The sequence below is a fragment of the Pinus tabuliformis genome, chromosome 4_2 (genome assembly GCF_031772625.1).
Source record: "Pinus tabuliformis cultivar Carrire ecotype Pingquan chromosome 4_2, CPIR1, whole genome shotgun sequence".
NCBI lineage: Eukaryota > Viridiplantae > Streptophyta > Pinopsida > Pinales > Pinaceae > Pinus > Pinus tabuliformis.
The window spans coordinates 444,678,413-444,695,227 of NC_142304.1; the positions used below are offsets into that span (position 1 = coordinate 444,678,413).

At 37.4% G+C, this 16,815-nt stretch overlaps 1 long non-coding RNA gene and 1 pseudogene across 1 annotated transcript; one reads left to right on the top strand and one right to left on the bottom strand.

Annotated features, from left to right (window-relative positions):
- Positions 1–1,023: 1,023 nt before the first annotated feature.
- Positions 1,024–9,233, bottom strand: LOC149169871 (uncharacterized). The gene is made up of 3 exons (XR_016259417.1): positions 9,099–9,233; positions 1,464–1,525; positions 1,024–1,334 (listed from the first exon to the last, which is right to left on the bottom strand). It is a non-coding gene; the product is annotated as an uncharacterized LOC149169871 (long non-coding RNA).
- A 4,315-nt stretch (positions 9,234–13,548) lies between these two features.
- LOC149169872 (putative 3-hydroxyisobutyrate dehydrogenase-like 1, mitochondrial pseudogene) lies at positions 13,549–14,947 on the top strand (annotated as a pseudogene).
- The last annotated feature ends 1,868 nt before the right edge of the window (positions 14,948–16,815 follow it).

The following is a 16,815-nucleotide window of genomic DNA, read 5'->3' on the forward strand; positions in this document are numbered from 1 at the left end:
GATTAAATGGGACAACATGTATATAATATCATGACAAGTGTTTAAAAGTGCCTGAGACTGGCTAATCAAACACTAGGATCTATCTGTTATATTCTTTGCATAATAATTGTAAAAGAAACAAGCATGATAACTGTGTAAAGAATAATGCCTGATATCTGTAAAAATGACTGTGCAGAGGGCAAGTCAGATATCTGAAGAACAAAGATTCATGATAGTTATTCTAAGAACAATGCAAGTGCATATAAAAGTCTAATGCGAATAACTGTAACAGAAAGATTTAGGTTAACCGCGTGAAGGTGATACATGTAGTGTATCAGAATAATGCTCAAACCATATTGAAAACTGAAACATAGAAACAATACATAGAACCTATGGGTTCATATCAATACACAGAACATGCGAAAGCATGAAGTATTTTCCTGTCAACCGTAAGCAGGGTTCTGTACAAAACTAACATTATAAGAGTATAGAAACTGATAAATAACATCTAACAGTTATTTCTAATACTTTCGGGCATGCCGTGAGCCTGTGGAAACGGTTCGTGGTATGGATGAAACCCCCGACCGTTTCCAAAAATGAAACCCTCGACCATCTCAAGAGGAGATCTCGGCCGTTCCAATATGGAACCCTTGGCTGTATTTAAAGCTTGAAATGAAATAAATATATTAAACAGGAACAAGTTAAACTAAAGCTGTTTAACATAAAATACATATCAACGTATCATGGCGTTACAGAACCGCCGTAGAGACGGCCATACAGTCGTTATTTCCATATAAACCCTGATAAACTATAACAGAAATTATGGAGGTGAAACCCTCGAAAGGTTTACGTCTTAGCCTGTTAAGTGAGAAACAAAGTTTCCATAACGAAAAGAGCAGTAAATATAGAACATTGGAATGGAAAGGACTTGCAATATTACATTTAAAAGCTCGAACCAATGGAGCATATAAATATATATGTGCAATGAACAAACGGTAGGCGCAGAAACTTGAATGGAAATATGCATAATATATTGAGCAGGCATACGAAAAAGTTAACCATATATTAACAGTGGACAAATAGCCCGGGTGAGTGCCACAAAAGTCTGTACATTAAGTACTCCGAGAACCAGAGTCTGATATGAACTCAGGGCATTCAAAATGGCACTTTCCCAAACAACAGAATCCATGATTTATCTCGTTAGGGTCCCGCGAGGGGAGCCGTGAATCCCTGAATATAAATATACAAATGATAACAAATAATACAAAAAAGACTGTAAACCAGAGAAGGCGCAGGTACCGGCATGGAAAAGCCGACCTCGCATCTCAGCTAAGGTTCTGCCGATGGTGGAAACCCTGAGTCACACATTAAAGAATGCCGTGAGGAAACCCTTCTCAGGCCGAAAGAAACACATAGAAATCTACCTGTTACTTCCTCCTGTTATCTTAGCCTAACTACTGTAATGTATGCGAAGGGTTCAGTACCTGGAATGTTTCGGCGATGTCATTCCAATCCACTCCTGAGTGGTAAGGGTTTGAAGCGCGTCCTGTACACGAAGATTCAATGGAGTTAAACATGAATGTATTAACTCAACCTGTAATCCTGATAAAGAATGCACAGTATTATACCCAATGAAATATACAGTCGAAGCTATGGTTGATGTGACAGATACCTATGCTAGATTGCCGCAACCTGGCATAGTTTGCAGGGTTAGAACTGCCATTTGGGAGCGAGGGCTCGGCCTTCCTCCAAGTGCAAATGAACCCGCGAAGAACAACTCGGTGGGCTTTATGAGACCGATAAACCCTGAAACGATATTGACCCTCAGATCAAAGGAGAGAATCCTCACCGTCCCTTGTATGTCAGTTGGCGCGCGAACCCGGCAGACTTTCCAAAGTTTCACATGGTCTCTGTCCGGCGGTTGACACCTGGCCAGAGTAGGTAAGGCCATTTAGTTTCCCGACCACACTTGGCATGGAAACAGATCGGAAAGCAACCAGTGGCCTTTTCCATTGACCTCAGTTGAATGGTGAGAATCGTTAAGGATTCGAATCCATAAGTCTTATGATAACACCAAGCTCGGTGATTAATAATCATATGGAAACCTCATAGTGGCACGGTTAGTGCTTAAATAATTACAAGTAAATATATATTGTTTATGGTTATTAGGATCGAGTTTATAAGGTCCACGTGACAATAAGGTTACCACCATATAAAAAAATTTCTTTTATTTACTGTGGAGTGTGACAATGTGGTATCAGAGCTAAAGGTTGCAATACTGGCGCCTTAGGGAATTGGTAAGCAGAAAGGTATTGAAGTACGCCATCAGTAGGCATTAACTCAGGTATGAGTTTAATCATTCGCATATTCATTTATGTCGTACACTACTTTTGGCATGACAGGTGTGATTCATGTTTATAACTTCTTGAGAAGTAGGTAATAAGTTGTTGCATAACTACGTTCATAACGTTGGATTCCTGATGAGGATAAAAGACAATGAAACTTTTGTCGCACTTAAGAACAATATTGAACACTCATTGAGGAAGTGACGATCAACTACCAACTTTTGATTTGCACATATGGCAATACCAACAATACATATATTGAACTAGATTGAAATTACAATGAACGAAACCTAATAGACCAATGCATGAATATAAATCAGGGGGAACATCCTTGAATAGGATGAAAAATTGTTTAAAAAAAAAAAAAACATTAGAAGAACCCCTTTAGATATTGAAAAAAAACATGCAATGGGTCAAGCAGCGAGACTTGAGTGTCATAACTAACTTTTGATTTAGCCTTGTCATGGATGCATGAAGATGATTGGTAGTTGAGATTGGTTAGTGTTGTATGACTAACCCATAGAATTTTTATGCATTAATGGAATTGGACTAAGATTGCTACAATTCGTAAACAAGTAAAGTTGATTGATGACACATGCATGAAATGTGTGTGTGAAGATTCTACTCTCTCTGTGCTATAGTTCTAGTTGTTTATGAGAAGAGTCTTAATTATATTCACCATGAGAATGCATGATGAATAGTATATGCTTATGTCCTAATAGTTTTAATGATGATTGCCTTCTAATTAACTGAAATCCATTAGCATGGTATGTGCTGACGTTAATCATTACTTGTTGGGAGATAAAAACCATTGGAGCCTCGATTAAATGATGGTTGAATTTATCTCTGCTACGGGAATGATGGATTTCTTATGCATGTTGCATTCCAGTGTGAAGTTAAGGGTAGAGGCATGTTCAGTGGGTAACATTTCTAGGACCCATTCATGGTATAATTACATGTGATAATTATTCATAAATAGACTACCTGTGTTAATACAGTTGTCAGTAAACTCTAATTACCTTCCCCAACCATAGATGCTTCCAAAGGAAAAGGAAGCAAGGAGAAGGAAGAAGACCGTGCTGTAGAGACAGACGGAGATGGGAAAAAGAACTCGCTAAGTTTGGTAATGACCAGATAAAGCAAGTTTTGAGTGTTAGAATCTTGCGGAAGACTCTAAGTCTTGGGATGACTAGATAAGCGCTCGATGTGCATGTGAGTATTCCTTTGACCATGCTTAAGGAGTTGGAAAATGATAACTATAGAGTGTTGACATTAATGATTCTCATAATGTCTCCTTGAACTCATTATTCTGAAATGGTCACATAGTAGTGTTATGATAGTTGTTGCATATAGCACCAAATGGTAGCTCTAGTGCATGTGTGACACTTAGGAGATTATGCTTCTAATTGCATAAGTAGAGCAATTGCTTTCGGTAGGAGTGGTCTAACTTGTTAGTTATGCATGTTGATCCAAGGATAAGATAAGTGTCTTGTTCACTTACTTGAAGAACACGTATGAATGTTTTACATGATTTCTTAATAGAGAGAGTATTTGAATGCATGCAATAAAAGAATGGTTCTTTTATAGATTTTCTTGGTAAAGAAAATGTGTTAAGGCATGCAGTTAAAGATTGATTATCTTGTATGTTGTCTTGGTAAATAAAATAGGTAGTTCCTATTAGAAAGATTCCACGTGAGTCTTGTGTGTGGAATGCTTGTCTCTGGTCTATAAAATCCTTGTTAAATATAGCCAAGTATCTTCTTGAGAAAGAGGATGAGGTATATAAATGTCCTGAGAACATAGCATGGAAGGTGGCCAAGTTTGCTTGAATTAAAATATGTATCTTTATTTGATAAAAGCTTCTTGAAAATATATACATATATATGCTAATTGCATTATGATTCTAGTTAGTCTCTAAGCTCTAGTGAAATGATTATGCATTACATGCATGATAAAAGATAACTAAGGATGTGCTTCTAGGCACATAGATATTTATCCCTAATTTCTTGAGGAAAGAGTATATTACCTATATACATAAATATAGTCTCATCCTAAGAGTATGCATACTTCATGTATGAAAATAAAGGATTTTATGAGAGTTCTTGAAAATGGAAATAGAGGTTCTTCCTTTAAAGACACATTAGAATAGTGTTCATACAAGAACCAAAATCCTTACTTGTTTCATGAAAAGAACTATGTGCATTAAAGTAAAGTAATTGTGTTAGGAGAACACATGTTGCATAGTGGTAGCTATTTTGACTTTGGAATTATGAGACTGTGCGTACTAGAGAAAGTGGTCATGATAGCTTCCTTGAAAATAATAATCTCTTGGAGAGATTGTCTTGTTGGAAGAGCTGTGTTGATTGCTTGATTTGATGCATAAAGGATAAGTAAACCTTGTTTTTGTATCTTGGTTTTTATGCTGAAAGATAGACCTCTTTAATAACTTCTTGAAAGGGAATCTTGAGAAATCCTCACATCGGAAGATAGAAAAATGAGGATTAAAATGACTTCCTTTAAGAAAGAGGAATGTGGTTTGTCGTATGAAATGATGGTGGTCTTCTAGTGAAGGGAATAAGTGTTGCATACATTAAAGAAGGGCTTATACGATAAACAATAGTATGCACAAAGATTAGTCATTGTGACATAAGAGTTATGTTCTTGTATGTTAGAGAAATTATGTTTAATTACACTAACGATGCATGACTAAAGCTAGCCATAGTAAACGTACGAAAATACCCCATTAATGATGATTTGAATTGGAACAACAGACTAGGGCAAAATTGGGAATGCTGAGAGTATTAACTCAACTGTTGTTGATATTTATACATTAATGAGTATTTGCATATGTTTTATACATGACAATATTGTATGCATGAACATTCTGGGAAATGGAATACGTGTTAACTGATGCATATTTATAACTAACGTTGCTGATGGGATTAAGTAGTGGTAGCTTAATGGCAACAAGAAAACTCATCACATAAATTGCTGCAATGTGAAATGCAATTATAAATGAGAAAGAATGATGTTATATGATATGCATGAATTATGTTATTTGGAAAATTTGCATGGATACAACGTGTATGATGGATATGTTTTCCATCAAACTTGATGTTGTGGACCCATGTCGGGGGTTAAGTGTAAATGCATGGCATACATGCATGTTTGTTATGTTAATGATAATGTTCATATGGTTCATTGTGTAAATTACTATGAGAAAGAGGAATAAAAGAGAAATTTAACATGGCAGACAGTTGTGGATACTTGGGTTGATGACAGTTACCTGCCCGGAGTTGGGTTGATGGTACTTGTCTGCCCGGATTGTGAAAGGCTTGAATGCCTTGGGTTGATGACAGTTACCTGCCCGGAGGGGTTGATGGTACTTGTCTGCCCGGAGTTGGGCTGATGGGAGCTACCTGCCCGGAAGGGTTGATGGTACTTGTTTGCCCAGATTTCCTCTCCCTGGAATTCTTGAGCTGGCTGGCCAGTGGAATTCCATATTAGACCTGGTAAGGTCTCTATCAAAGAAACTGTCTGGATGTGAAAAAGACTCTATTTGGTTGTGAGAACCAGTTTCCATGGGTTGGAAATTCTTTAAGTCCATTGTGGACTCATGGCTAAGGAATTAACTAATCAGCCATATGTTATGTTAAAAATGAATTTTACATATAGTTGTGTAAAATATGTTATGCACATTTAATAAGAAATGAGCTTAGTGCTCAATAAGGAATAAATGGAAATTTTAATTCCTTTATTGTGTTATTAATGTTGTGAACATCTTAGTGGGAGCTAAGACAATTCTTGCTTGATGCAGTGATTGACTGTTTTGATGATTAGCGAGCTAGGTGCTCTTTTGGTACTTCTTGAAGTACTTTACGGATGTCTTTAGTGAGAATTCGTTCAGTGTGCACGTGAGCAGTGATTTATCATTTGATGATTAGTGTTAGTGCTCTTTAAGTACTTGTAAAGTACTGTGATTTAGAAAGCATCTAACATTGCACAATTGATTGCTAGTCAAAAGTGTCTCATTTGACTCAAAATATAGTGACTAATGTGGTTGAATTTGGTTGAATTTGTTAGTCATATATTGCAGGAACTACTTACCATGGAAGGTTGAAGAATTGTCCAACCTCTATTGACAGGCTTACATGAAAGTATTCATGATTTTCAAGCATAAGATGGTAAGTTATGGTAAGTTGACACAGAGAATTGTTTATTATGAATGAATAAGGGCCAGGTGGTGGCGATTAGAAGTTGCATATTGTTGCAAATTACGAATGATTATGACTATTGATGCTTATAACTAATGATATTTCTTATGACTATATCATTACTATTTTGTTGTCGTCTTTTCTTGGAATGAAGTCGTTGGTTACAAAGAGAAAGGATCATATTTTGTGTGGATTAGATGGTAATACCACAAGTAAAATATCAATTCCGACGAAAGATGAACACCGAGGACGGTGTTCCTGTTAAGGGGGGGAGTATGTAATATACCTATTGTGATTAACCCCACGTAAAGTAATTTTAAATTACCAATCAGTTAATCAAACTTGCGTAAAAGTAATTTTAAATTACATATCAGTTATAACTAATTCTTGGCATTGGTTAAATGGATCAGCAAGCACCCTAACAGGGGAGGAAGAGTAGGTGGATGGAGAAGGCGGGTCTGTGAGGACAGAGAGGGAGAGAAACTGAAGAAGGAAAAAGAGAAAGAAAAGGAGGGTTAAGTCTGGTAAGGACCAAATAACCCTAGCACAACTGTGCATAGACCTGTTGAGGGCTGTGAGGACAGAGAGGGAGAGAAACTGAAGAAGGAAAAAGAGAAAGAAAAGGAGGGTTAAGTCTGGTAAGGACCAGATAACCCTAGCACAACTGTGCATAGACCTGTTGAGGGTTGCAGGCCTGCAGGACTGCTCGGGGGGAGAACCCAACATAGCGTTGGATCTCATGGCTGGGTGGATAAGAGCAAATCTTTAAATTGCAGGTGAACTTCTGGAGATATAACTACGAGTGTCTAATAGACCAGGTATGTGTTATTCCTCTGAATTAAATTACTGTTTTGGTATGCTTGGTGCCTATATGGAAGGTATGACTGCACCTGAATATCTGTTAAGGATTAAATGGGACAACATGTATATAATATCATGACAAGTGTTTAAAAGTGCCTGAGACTGGCTAATCAAACACTAGGATCTATCTGTTATATTCTTTGCATAATAATTGTAAAAGAAACAAGCATGATAACTGTGTAAAGAATAATGCCTGATATCTGTAAAAATGACTGTGCAGAGGGCAAGTCAGATATCTGAAGAACAAAGATTCATGATAGTTATTCTAAGAACAATGCAAGTGCATATAAAAGTCTAATGCGAATAACTGTAACAGAAAGATTTAGGTTAACCGCGTGAAGGTGATACATGTAGTGTATCAGAATAATGCTCAAACCATATTGAAAACTGAAACATAGAAACAATACATAGAACCTGTGGGTTCATATCAATACACAGAACATGCGAAAGCATGAAGTATTTTCCTGTCAACCGTAAGCAGGGTTCTGTACAAAACTAACATTATAAGAGTATAGAAAACTGATAAATAACATCTAACAGTTATTTCTAATACTTTCGGGCATGCCGTGAGCCTGTGGAAACGGTTCGTGGTATGGATGAAACCCCCGACCGTTTCCAAAAATGAAACCCTCGACCATCTCAAGAGGAGATCTCGGCCGTTCCAATATGGAACCCTTGGCTGTATTTAAAGCTTGAAATGAAATAAATATATTAAACAGGAACAAGTTAAACTAAAGCTGTTTAACATAAAATACATATCAACGTATCATGGCGTTACAGAACCGCCGTAGAGACGGCCATACAGTCGTTATTTCCATATAAACCCTGATAAACTATAACAGAAATTATGGAGGCGAAACCCTCGAAAGGTTTACGTCTCAGCCTGTTAAGTGAGAAACAAAGTTTCCATAACGAAAAGAGCAGTAAATATAGAACATTGGAATGGAAAGGACTTGCAATATTACATTTAAAAGCTCGAACCAATGGAGCATATAAATATATATGTGCAATGAACAAACGGTAGGCGCAGAAACTCGAATGGAAATATGCATAATATATTGAGCAGGCATACGAAAAAGTTAACCATATATTAACAGTGGACAAATAGCCCGGGTGAGTGCCACAAAAGTCTGTACATTAAGTACTCCAAGAACCAGAGTCTGATATGAACTCAGGGCATTCAAAATGGCACATTTCCCAAACAATAGAAGCCAGGATTTATTTCTTTAGAGTCCGGCGAGGAAAGCCGTGAATCCCTGAACATAAATATACAAATGATATCAAATAATACAACACAGAGACTGTAAACCAGAGAAGGCGCAGGTACCGGCATGGGAAAGCCGACCTCGCATCCTAGCTAAGGTTCAGCCGAAGGTGAAACCCTGAATCAGCACATTGAAGAATGCCGTGAGGAACCCCTCTCAGGCCGAGAGAAACACATAGAAATCTACCTGTTACTTCCGCCTATTCTATTGACTTAACTACTGTGTAGTTTGCGAGGGTCCAGTACCTGGGATGTTTTGGCAACATCATTCCAATCCATTCCTGAGTGGTAAGGGTTTGAAGCACGCCCTGCACATGAAGGTTCAGTGGAATTAAACATGAATGTATCAACCCAAACAATGTAAACCTGATAAGAATGCACAGTATTATACACAATAGAATGTACAGTCGAAGCTATTGTTGAAGTGGCAGATACCTGTGCTAGCTTGCCGCAACCTGGCATAGTTTGCAGGGTTAGAACCGCCATTTGGGAGCGAGGGCTCGGCCTTCCTCCAAGTGCAAATGAACCCGCGAAGAACAACTCGGTGGGCTTTATGAGACCGATAAACCCTGAAACGATATTGACCCTCAGATCAAAGGAGAGAATCCTCACCGTCCCTTGTATGTCAGTTGGCGCGCGAACCCGGCAGACTTTCCAAAGTTTCACATGGTCTCTGTCCGGCGGTTGACACCTGGCCAGAGTAGGTAAGGCCATTTAGTTTCCCGACCACACTTGGCATGGAAACAGATCGGAAAGCAACCGGTGGCCTTTTCCGTTGACCTCAGTTGAATGGTGAGAATCGTTAAGGATTCGAATCCATAAGTCTTATGATAACACCAAGCTCGGTGATTAATAATCATATGGAAACCTCATAGTGGCACGGTTAGTGCTTAAATAATTACAAGTAAATATATATTGTTTATGGTTATTAGGATCGAGTTTATAAGGTCCACGTGACAATAAGGTTACCACCATATAAATTTTTTTTCTTTTATTTACTGTGGAGTGTGACAAACTACTTGTTACACCTACCTAAAACAACCACCTTATCTTCCTAATCAGCATCGGTGAGATAAACAAGAATGTGCAGAAGGTGTATTCGGCAAGCGCAAAAGACCACATCACTAAGTCATCACATAGTAATGGTAACCCTATATCAATAACATATCGGCAAGCAGCGGAAATGTTGAATAGTAATCGTATTAATCATGGCTAAAGAAGAAAGTGGGTTAATCTCCCATCATAATAACGCTTTAAAAAAAATACCTTATAACCAATGAGAAAGCTGCAATGGGTTATTATGTGTGAGAGTGGGGTATTTTGAAATTGATTCAATTAATACATATTTTTAAATCTTGTTTCTTAGAGTGAGTTTTCAGAAAATGGAGATGAGCTTATTATTATTATTTAAGGGGAGCATAAATTGGCATCACATATTGTGCCTATGCTTAAGTAATAATAAGAGCTTCTCTCATAAAAGTGTAAAAAATATGGTTTATCTATTTGTAAAAGCACCCCTTTTATCTCGCCCCATAAAAACTATACTCTTCAAGTGGAATTTGACGAGCAATTTTCCCATATGCTTTCATGTGCACTATGTTGCTTCATATGCTTTCAATTAGTCATCCATACAGTCAATGCTTCATAAACTATTCACTCACACATACCCGAAGGAAGCTCTCAAATTTTCTGAAAAGTATTATCGACTGCACCACATAAATGGTTGGTAAAATACCTATTGATTTCATAGGCCTAACGCACCGTTCAACGTTGTTGCCACACCAAAATATAGGTGTCCCCATCATGAGATTCAAACTTACGTTAAAAACCAATTATATTAACAACATTAGGGAAAAAGAAAAAGATTTTGATTTCTTTATTTGTATACTAATCACAAGCATTTATATAATTTTGTAATAGTTACTTCAAGGTCTATGAATATATAATAATAATAGTTATTATTATCTAATTTTAAGGTCACGACTAAGCCAGACACCACATTGGTGTATGAGACCCCTTTGTTTGTGGGACAAGGGGCCTACCTCTCGGCAATGATTTACTAAGACATATGTATTCTACTCCCTCTGGTTTTGAACACTTGACCTCTTAAGAGGAAGCACATGCTCGTAACCATTAGACCCACTCAAATTGTAAAATGTTAAAAACCAATTGTTAACCAGATTTATTTGGAAAAAAATATAAGTTTCGAATAAGATCATTAATATAATCTCCTAATTATTATTTTAATATTTTTTAAAATATATTTTAAAAAATTAATTATTTTAGTTTAAATTTAAATAATTTTATGAAAAAAAGTCAAAATTAAAAAGAAAAAAAATTAAAAATTAAAAATTAATTAAAAGAAAAATATTGTTAATTATTAAAACATTATATTTTAATAAATAAAAATACGAAATCACTAGAAGTATATTTAATATTAAATATTTAAATAATGTGTTGCAATATTAAACTATAATAATATATATTTATATTTATTCGGTTAAAATTATATAGTTCAAGTAAACAAAAGTATATGATAATGATAATTATGAATTTGGTTATGGGATTTTAAAAAAAATTAGGATTTTATAGTTATATTCAAAAAAATATTAAGAAGTTTGTCAATAGATTTTTTGAAAATGAAATGTAGTATGAATATATGCTAAATATTTTAAGAGAATGTTTCTATTTTCAATTTAGAGTCACAAAAATATCAAATTATTTCATCCCATAATATTTTGAGGCTAGTTGAATTGAGGCTTCTGTGATCAATAATAGTTGAAAGAATAACTTCGGAGTAAATCACATGCAGACAAACATTTGTCGACTTTTCGAACCAACTAGTGTCTAGTGTGGTTCATCGTCCTGACGATGAACCACACTAATATGTGATTTACGCTGAAGTTATTCTTTCAACTATTTTGAGGCTTTTCCCATACCCACTTTTGAAAATTTTATTACAAAATTGATTTCTTTTAATTAAGAGATACTTTTATTTTTTCAAATTAAAATTAATCACTAATCACTTCCATGTTATATGAATATCATTTTTATGTAATTATTTTTAATATAAATAAAATAAAAAATCGAGTCACACAAACAAAAAAAGCTATGGCAACAAAAAAAAAGAGCTAAAAAAATCTAGTCACCCTAGGTTTGGTGTGGTTACAACTAGACAAACAAAAAAAGCTAAAAAATCTAGTCCCCTTACATTTGGTGTGGTTACAACTAGACAAACAAAAAACACTGAAAAATCGAGTCAGCCTGGCAACTAGACACACAAAAAAGGCTAAAAAAAACCGAGTCATCATTTTGATGGATTAGATGCCCCTAGATCGGGGCTCAAGCCACTTGAGGTTCACATACAACTAGACAAACTAAAAAAAATTCAAAATTTAATAAATCATTTGTAAATTATGGTTATGGTTATTTTTTTAACATAATTATGTTATCGAAAACTAATTTTTTTAATTAAACATTTATTAGTGAAAATTTATTATCATAACATCATTTTAGAAAAGCAAAATTTTAAACATAAAAATGTAAAATGCAAAAAAAATTATAATAAATAAAAACAAACCAAATTTCAACCCTAATTGCATCACTCCCCTTTTACCAAATTACCAGAAAAAAAAAGGAGAAATTTCGTGGGAATTTTTTTGTTTTTCCGACAGCAAACGCAAAGATCGAAAAAAAGGGTCATAATCTATCGGTTTTCGATTGTGGGGGCGAGGAACGGCCCACGGGCCACCATTGCGTCGCCAGATCTCACAAGCTGGTTCATTCTGTCAAAGATTTAATAGTGTTGGATAATATTTGATAATTAAAAACCATGGTTTGATGACGACTTTTATAATTTTAATATTTCGATGAATTTGTAATATAGGGAAAATTGATTTTGGTTTATGATTTAAAATTATTTTTACTGGTTAGAGTTTATCTTCTGAGTAATAAAACAAATTAATGACTTAGAAGCCAAGTAATCGACAGAAGTGAAACTCTATCTATTCATAGACACTGGTTAGAGTTTATCTTCTGAATAATAAAACAAATTAATAACTTAGAATCCAAGTAATTGACAGAAGTGAAACTCTCTCTATTTATAGACAGCTGGCACATAAGTTTTTTATATAATTGTGATAATTCAATTCATTTATAAATAAATAAATAACAACTAATAATAACAGTTACAGTTAACAATACAGCGAACCATTAACCTATTATTGGTTAATTATTTAATAATGATAACAATATCATTATTGGTTAATTATTTAATAATGATAAATAGGTATAGTTTACACGCTGAAGAATTGTTTGGATGGTTAAAAACAAATTCCATAAATTTTGTTACAGTAATGTTTGAATTATGATTTTAATATTGGAAATCCATTTAGTGTTATAGAAAATTTCTCAAATACTTAAAATCTTGAAATTTAAGCAATATACTTTAGGTTTACAAAAATCTCTGCCAACTTTAATCAAAATCTTACCAGGTTTTCACCATTGAAAAAGTCATGGAAAAAAGTTCTACTACTCTTTGCCACTCAGAAAAGTTAAGTGAGCTGTTGAGTGATTATTTCCACCCGTTCGCTTTCCTTGGGTTCTTCCTGGACACGTTTGCGTGTTGGCGTTGGCGGCCATAGCCGTTTATTACTCACTCACACACTGATTGATTGATTGATATGAAAGGTAACGACAAGAGGGCAGAGTGGGGAGGAACGAAGGAAATGGGCATCAGACAGAAATTGCGGGGTTCGCCCAGGGAATGGGGTTTTGGATGGTGGAAAATGGATACGCGTTGGTTTCGAATCCGGTTGCCTGGCATTGATGACATTGTGTGGAAGCTTGTCTGTGTTTTTGAGTCCATACTTCTCGTCCTGCTGCTCTCCTTTTTCTTCGTTTGCTGTGGGTGTAATCTGTAACCAGGCCTGACAATGGGGTTGGATTTCATAGGTGTCTCTGTTTGTACTTAGATATTTTGTTTGTTTGTTTGTCTGTTGCCAAGATTTGAACCGTGGATCTGTGAGAATGGGGGAAGAACAGTTTACGGCAGGGCGTACGAGAGTGGGATGGGTGGGAACTGGCGTGATGGGGTTTGCAATGTGTGAGCGGGTGCAGGCCGCCGGCTTCCAGATAACAGTATATGCCCGGACGCCCAGTAAAATCAAAGGGCTTTGTGAAAAGGGCGCGGTTTTGGTGGATTCGCCCGTGGCGGTTGGGGAACGGAGCGACGTTATCTTTACAATGCTCAGCAACCCTTCTGATGTCCGCGAGGTTGTCCTAGGAACTAGGGGCATACTCTCCGGCGTGGCCCCCGGGAGTGGAACTGTCCTGGTCGATATGACCAGCAGCCTGCCCTCGCTTGCTAGAGAAATCTTTGAAGAAGCCCGAGCTAAAGGCTGCGAATCCGTGGACGCGCCGGTGTCTGGCGGGGACAAAGGGGCTAAGGACGGCACTCTGGCTATCTTGGCGGGGGGCCGTGCGGAGACTGTGGCGAAGCTCGACTCCCTGTTTAGGGCTATGGGATCAGCGACTTATCTTGGGCTTCCGGGCTCAGGCCAGAGCTGCAAGATAGCGAATCAGATTACGGTTGCGGCGAACCTGGGAGGTCTGAGCGAGGGCCTGGTATTTGCTGACAAAGCTGGGCTGGATGTGTCCGAGTACTTATCGGCTGTTTCCCGGGGAGCGGCGGGATCGAAGGTCATGGATCTGTTTGGAGCGAGGGTTATCGGCCGGGATTTTGCGCCTGGGGGTTTTGCAGATTATATGGTTAAAGATCTGGGAATGGCGTTGCAGGGCGCTGAGGAAATGGGGGTTTCTCTGCCGGGGACTGCACTGAATCACCAGCTTTATCTATCTATGAAGGCCAATGGAGATGGGTGGCTGGGTTCTCATGCCTTTATTACTGCCATCGAGAGGCTCAGCAACCATTCTTTGCCGTCCCCCACCCCCCTGCCGCCCTCAATCTGACATTGTAACTATCATGCCCTGCACTGCATTTTCAGATTTTTTACCAGGTGGTGGGATCAATTGTGCCCTGTTCTTGAAAGTTAGAAATTGGTATGTGATAAATTTGTTTTTATGTTCTACAATGTTTTCTGAACTTCTGTCAATGAGGCAGCCGAATTTAATTAGAAAAAAATAGAATGCCCACCTCGCCTCCTTAGCTTTAGGGCGATATTTCGATGCATGTATTTACATACTGTGTCTCCTGATTTGTTTTGACTGTATATGCACTTAAATGGACTGATTTTTATTGAAATTTGTGTTTTGGGGGATGATAACGCCAAATTGCCAATATGGACTTTTTAGAAATCCTTAATGGAGTGATGGTGTGTTGACATAGTAAATTACTGGAAACAATGGCTTCTATTTTTACTATAAATTCCGTGATTGCCTGAAAATAGCCCCTGTAATTAGTTGGAAAGTGATCCGGAAAATTGGGATTGTTTTTCATGGAAAGGAAAAAATACTTTGAAATTCCGTTTACTCATCTGGTTTCTTGTCTATCTCAGAATCTAATTAAGCATTATCACTAACCGGGCATGTGTGAGCATGTGAGTATCTTCTTTAGAGTGCGGTGGGATATTTCAGTAGTGTTCATTTTTGTTACAAATCTCTATAGATTAGCTTACTATCTCTTCATTTTTATTTTTTTTTCTATTAAACATCATTTTATTTTCCGTTCATTTTTTTTTACTGAACGTGTATCATTTTCTCATTTAATATTGTTATTAAACAGTGTATTGTATTCATTTTTATTATGCTAAAGTATTCGGTTAAAGGAGGTATAATGTTTTTTCAATTTTTAGACTCTTGAACACCATCCGTAGTTCTCTTAGGTCCCTTAGATCCGTAAATGTCTCTATGGGACCCCCTATGTTGGTGAGACTGTCGGCTCTATTTTTTTTTTTTTTTTTTTTTTCTTTTTAACCACATGGTGAATCGGTAACTATCAAGTTTAATCCACGGGAGGCCCAGGATCAAACCTCATTGTTGCCACTATAACACCAAGAGCATAACCAACCACCTGCAAGTCGGGTATGCTAAGATCCTATGATTTTAGCAAGAGCAGACCCAGCGGTCAGGGGGGGTCCGCCCCTCTAGCTGCCACCACAGTAGAGACTGTCGGCTCTATTAATCAAAGAATTTATAAGCACTCAACGGACATAAAACACGGGTCCTACATGGGAGGACCCAATCTTCCGCCCTAGCAGAAGACGTGGAAAAGACAACATCACATATGTATTGAGGAGGCCCGTGATATTGCCAAGATTGCACCTTTTCATTTGGGAAATTTAGGGAAACCATAAAAACTGAAAAAAAAACTAAGCAATCTCAAATAGGTATGACTGTTGGAAATTAATAGTTGTTGGATCCTTGCCCTTTCTTCCTAGCCACCGCCGCCCCTGCCTGTCACGCCCCTACACCTGCGGTAGTCTTCCAACCGCTTGTAGCAAGGTGCGGCACCACCGAATGCTTTCTTTTCACCAATACTAACATTCGTAGACTACGCCTACTTTTACATTAACATTACTTAGCTTGTGTTTTGCAACCAAGTAAACATGCAATTATCCTTTATACTTAATGAAGCCCATACTCATTCATTATCCATATCAATTATAACAAGAACATCAACAATTGCAACAAGTATAAAGGGGAGGGGCAACTCCCCGTGATGTGAGTCTGCCCGACAATATATTAAAAATATCAGTTTACAACATACAAGTGTGTCTTGCCGAACCAAGTCTCACACTTAGCCAAATATTACAAAGAGAGGCAACCTGCCTTTTACAACAGTCTTGTGCACCTTTTGCACAAAGGACGGTGCTCACCCGAGCCACCTAAAATCCCATGCCAAGTCTTACACCAAAACCTGCACTTTAGAACCACCCCGGGCACACCTTGCCCAACCTTCGTCTAAACCACCAAGTGCAAATCACCCTTGTGCGTTCTACAAGTCCTGCGCATGAGCTATGCGCTTTACCCCGGTAAAACTGCGCACTTAGACTTGCGTACTTCTTTTAGAGCGAAGTGCTTGAGTTGATATGTTATGAGCTCCAACGCTCATACACTTATACCTTTTCTGCGTGGGTTACATGTGGGTGGTAGCCCCTTGGCCGACCCCCAAAATAGTCACAATGCACCCATA